Below are 6,050 nucleotides of genomic sequence, written 5' to 3'. Positions count from 1 at the left end.
CTTTTAGCCAACATTTTCTTTTTACTTCAAATTTAGTGCACAACAAAACTGTCCAAAATGGCGAACAGCTTCAACCCACCCAAATCCAACCTTCAGCCCAATCTGCTGGGACAAAATACAAGTAACTAACCCAAACTTGGGTCAAAGTAATCACTCTGCCAATTCCACTGCTATCCATTATCTCCACGACGGCCACAACTCTGGTCGGCTGCCGTGACATGCTTAATAACTGTTGGATTATTAACATTGTTTTTCAGTTTCAATTTATATTTTAACCGTTTTGGATATTAGTTATAAAGATATAAATATAAGACAACAGTTAATTCATATGTTAAGCCAATCTATAGTCCTTTGTTCTCTCTTGCCTGGGAAAGAGAAGGGTAACAAGTTTATTTTCTATATTATCTGGCGGGAGTAGAGTTTGTACCAGTCTGTGTCCGGTCGAAGAGAGTCCAAGGACAGGCTGATTTACTATTGTTCAAGTCTAATCTGATTTGTACTCATGGGAGGGGAGCACTGACTTGGAATAAAAAACTGTGTGCGAGAGGAGGAGAGACACACAATCTGAACGGAACACGGCTTGAGTGTCTTCATTTTGTGTGATCAGAAGCTTCTGAATAACTATACCTTTGCAAAGGGACTTCTTCACCAGAATCTCACCATTCAGTTAATTGAACACGCAAAGAGTACAATACAAATATTGTCTACTCTATCATAACACACACATTTTAACAAATATTTCAGGAAGCTATTTCCACATTTAGATTTATTTTACTGGTGAGACAAATACTGAGCAAGCATCATCAAGGTCATGTTAAGAGATGATTAACCTTGAATGAACTGTACATCTATGTTTATGTGTATTACTTTAGCGCAGAGGTGGCCAATCCAGGTCCAGAAAGTAAAAACCCTACCACAGTTTGGGTTTAGCCATCTATGCTAGCTAGCTAGCTAGTTAGCTCCCTAGCAGGTAAACGAGCACCATGGGAGCTAGCCAGGGAACTAGCTAGCTAGCTAGCTAGCTAGGACCTGGGATTAAAGCCAAACTGTGGCAGGGTTTTTACTTTCTGGACCTGGATTTGCCACCTCTGCTTGTGCGAAATATTTAATAAACACCATGGTAAAATGATAAAAGTAACTAATTTCTTACCTGGTGTTGCATTTTGTTGTCGCCTCGGAGCGACGTCATCTGAAGGTGCTTTTCTATTGGCTGCTCCTAGATGACATCACTTCTGTGTGACACTTTCAAATGTCCTTATTCCGGTGAAATAAATCTACTTAATATCGCAGTTAAAATCATCCCCAAAGGTTCATGCATTAAATTAATTACCAAAGACTAAAACGAAGGACATGTTCGCTATAATTATAGTTAGTTTTAGTGAGTTTTGTAGAAAGCATTTTCGTTTTGATTTTATTTCGTTAACAAAATTGTTTTTTTTAAGTTTTCAAAATAACCCTGCGCCTCACTGTGAATCACTTCTGAAAATGTGATGATGTTGCATGAAAAATTATGCTACTCATTTTCCTCTCTTTTAAAGAATTCCTACCCTGGAGTATATACTTAAGGACTTTCCATTACTACGTAGCTTGTGGTATGTTTTCATCCAAGTTAAACACTTGAGATAATCCCTATGTATTATCTGAATTAGCCTAAAGCATTTAGAAAAGCACACTTTTGGAAAAAGGGTAACCGCACTTTAATCACCCACATAGCAGTGATTTGGATTTTTCGGAATTCTTGGTAACATTTTCACTTGGTATGAAATTCACGGCCTGGGGGCCAGATCCGGTCCGCCACATTATTTTAAGCAACCATGCATCAAGTTCATGTTTTTTGCAAATTGTCCTCAATTTACATAATTATCTCGAAAAATTGGCTTTTCTTTTTTTATAATTTCTGAAGTCATTAAAAAACAATTATTAGTATGATTGAGAAAAAAAGACTAATTTCAGTTGAAGGCATATTAACTCATTGGATGATGTAACAACTAATTTTGTACCTGCAATGTAGCAACTGCACATCAATAATGAGTTACTATTCATACCTCTTTGGGTAGCGCGCAGTACGTCATTCACACACACTCACTCATTTCCATATTGCTTGATGTTGTCTATATAGACACAGCTCACAGGAAACAGGAGAATTGAGACAAAGTGTAAAGAGGATGTGTCACAGCCCACAGGGAGTTCAAAGTATGCAGTACGCCAACAGTGTTTCCTCGTATGAAAATGTCATGTACTTATTTGCTCATGATTTACATTCTCATTTTTTGGGGTTGAAAAGTTTAGAGTATGTGTACCGAACACACTCTCTCTCGCTCTCTCTCTCTCTCTCTCTCTCTCTCTCTCTCTCTCTCTCTCTCTATATATATATATATATATATATATATAAAAGAGGTGTCAGTCGATTACATTTTTTAATCGTAGTTAATCGCATGACTTCAATAATTAACTCACAATTAATGGCAAATGAATTGCACATTTTACATCTCAATTTATATCTCAAAAAGTGTACCAGTCACAGCATGGTTGGTCAACTGCTGGTCACATGACATATGGACGCCATCTTGTTACCCTGCTGAAGCAGAGTTAGCCAAACTCTCTCTCTCTGGCCCAACCGCCAGAATCATATTGGCATCTCCCATCTGTTTCCAGTCCGTCAACCAGGAAGTGATCCTGCTAGCTAACACGGGAAAAACGAACGACTAATTGTTTCCACATGAATTAATTGTTAAATAGTGGTTATACCGAAACGTGTCTTTTTGTGCTGAGTGACGCCGCTGCATCACTTTTAGCTTGGACACTCTATGCTGATGCTATATAGCAATACATTTTGGAAACCCTGTTGTAGATGCTCACTGAGTTTATGTGTCAACTTTGGGGGTTACTTTGGAAGCGTAATTTCCCTTCAAATATTCTCGCACTGTCCAAAATGTACTTTCGGGGTTCCACTCGATTTATTTTCTATCAACTCTTGATTCCTCATTTGGTGTTTTGGGTTCAATTCATTGTTAAACAGGCAACGATGCGATGATCTGCTAAAAGTCAGCGCTGCGCTCCGCAAAGTCCCGGGTCAAGTCAGGACTGTGTCATTCGTTCCCTCAAGCCTTTCCTTTCTCATTAGAACCACGCGCAGACCGCAGTCCAAACAATGAGGGGACAGGAGTCAACAGGCCTCCTTGATGGTAGGGTGGCATGAGAAAGATGGGCTCACCCGCATTTGCACCAAGCCTGTACTTATATAGGCTGCTCCATGATATCATAATAAAAGGGTTCTTGGCTTCACAGAAACACTGCAACAAACACATCCTACCCTGTGAATGTTACCGAGAAAGTTTTAAGATGACCCCGAGCCCCCGCCGGCTTCCCGGCATCCTGCGGCATTGATCACATGACTGCAGTAGCGGCGTTACTTCATCATCTTTGTAAGCTTTCTTTTCACCGCACTGTAAGCTACCATTTCCAAGCTTCAGGTTCACAAATGTTTATTATTATACATTATGAGCGTCTGTGGGATTAAATGTTTTGGCTTTTTCCTCTGATGTTTTATTTGCTTTTACAATTGCACGCTGGGCCGGCGAGTGACAGTGCTCACCGAGTGATTCACATTGTTGGCTCTTGATAATGTCATCATTGCTGCTGTGGGCTACTTTTACTGTCTGCATGCTGTGGCGTGCTTGTAAATGTGTCCTGTTATAGAAATACAGTAATTACTGCTGCATTACAGGTTCATTGTTCTCTGTTGTGGATTTCTACCCAAGTATTAGTCCATGTCTCCAAAAAACGGAGAGAATATGTCTGACAAAATTGTTGTATGCTGTTTTTGTATGTGTTGCTACTCTGTCTTTGTTAATCAGAGTTGTGTGAAGGTTTACAGTTACTGTAACATCTATGCTAATTTATGTTAGCCAGTCTAACATGTTTCATGTTATATGTTAGCAATTAGCCAGCTGACATTTGTTAGACACACCGTATTTTCACGACCATAAGGCGCACCGCATTAAAAGGCGCAGTCACAGTTACTGGTTTTATTTCTGTGTTTAACACACACATAAGGCGCACCGCATTATTGGGCGCACGCACGGTTAAACATACTCTAGCTCACAACATATGGTAGCATGCTATTGTGCTAAAACATATGCTAGTGCTAGCGCGTGTTTTTAAAAAAAGGCATATATTAGATGTAATTTAAATAACAAAATGTACGAGCTGAAATTGTAAAAACGTGAATAAACCTAAGAATACACAATAATAATAATAATAATAAAACACAAATTAATTGTCTGAGATGTGGCAAATATTGTCAGTTTAGATTGCTAATGTGGTCCTATTATCATTAAGACTATTTTTTGTGATGTATTGTGATTGTGAACTGCTCAAAAAGAAACCAAACCGAAGTGAACACGTCTGAAACGCGCATTTTGTACTGACGTCGTCAAGCGGCAAGCTCGATGGCGCTTCAATCTTTTTTTTTTTCTTCTCAAATCTTCAAGTATCCGGCTTTTATATTCTTAGGTTTATTTAGGTTTTGACAATTTCAGTCCATACATTTTGTTATTTAAATGACATCTTTAATATTTTCTTTCCAACGTTTTGACGTCCACCATATATTTTTTTCCAAATAACTTTATTGAACAATTGTAAACGGACAATTTCCAGTCAATACTGTAGCGTGACGTCATCTGTAGGCGACCCCGATACAATCTAGCAGCCTGATCACATTTGGTACCAACACCGGCTTTTGCGTTCGCCCAAGCGTTCACGATCCATTGACAAATTGTGGCGTAACTTGCACGGTGCTGCCTCCCAGTCTTGGTCAAGTTCGCCAGACTCACGGAATGATAGCAAGCTCTGTGTTCATTTGCCGAACTTTATTTTTCAGTGAGCATTTGAGTCACGGAGATTAGGAGGGGAAGGTGATGCGTGGGAAAAAACAATCTGGTGTCTTTAATATATGGTGTGATCTGTTTAGCTACACTGGGTAGACTTGCACTACTTCAAAGTGACTTTCGCGATGTGTGGTGCTGTAAGTGCACGTTGTTCAATAAAGCATTTAAAAAAGAAAGGACATGTAGTAGTTTAGCCTGGACACCCCTTTGCATTTGGTATGTTCCAGCTCCCTCATTCCCTGCGCGAGCAGACTGCTCTGTTTAGGAGGGTGCTGTCAATCAAACAATTAACTTGGGAGTGGCTCGTTAAGTTGAACTGGAAAACCCGCCACCAAGTTGACTCTCTTCCGGGGCTCCAGGTGGCGGAGTGGTACCGTCACTTGCATACGATGCAGGTTGGCGCGGGTTCGCTCCCCTGCCTGTAAGGTAAGTCAGGTAAGTCTTTCTTGTATATAAGCAATGTGTGCAGGTGGTTCTTAAGTGCAAAACGCAAAAATAAAAACGGGAACACGTCTGTATCGTCTGTATACCGTGAAACACAACAGCAAACAAAATTAAAGCACAAACACAATAAAAAACAAAACAAAAAAAACAAACACCAAAAAAATTAAAATGAAAACACAAACAAAAACAGAAAAACAAACAAAAATAAAATGAAACAAAAAAACAAACAAAAAAAATCACAAAAACAAAAAAAATTGCAAAAAGTCAAACATAAAAAACGAAACAAAAAAACTAACAAAAATCACTAAAACTAAAATAAAATCACAAAAACGAAACAAACCAAAAAAATCACAAAAACTAAATGTTTTTGTTTAAAAAACGAAACAAAAACAAAAATGTAATCACAAATACAAACAAAAAGCGAAATAAAAAAGCAAGTGCAAACGTAATCACAAACACAAAATATGAAGAAAAAAAATCGCAAAAACACACTAAAAAACACACAAAAAGGTAAGCAAGCAAACTCAAACCCCTGAAACACATTACCAAATGATGAAACACAACAACATTTTGCTAACGGAGGTGGTGTTTACGTGGAGGGAGGGGAGGGCAGAGGGGTATCCGAGGAATGTGATTAGACAAAAGCACCTCCCTACTAACAGCATAGTTTACATGTGCTTAAAATATATAGGAAAAAATAGATATTACAGTTTTATA

This window comes from Leptonotus elevatus, chromosome 4, assembly GCF_054856555.1.
Source record: "Leptonotus elevatus isolate MCC_2025b chromosome 4, RoL_Lele_1.0, whole genome shotgun sequence".
Classification (NCBI taxonomy): Eukaryota; Metazoa; Chordata; class Actinopteri; order Syngnathiformes; family Syngnathidae; genus Leptonotus; species Leptonotus elevatus.
This window is presented reverse-complemented; position numbering follows the sequence as displayed.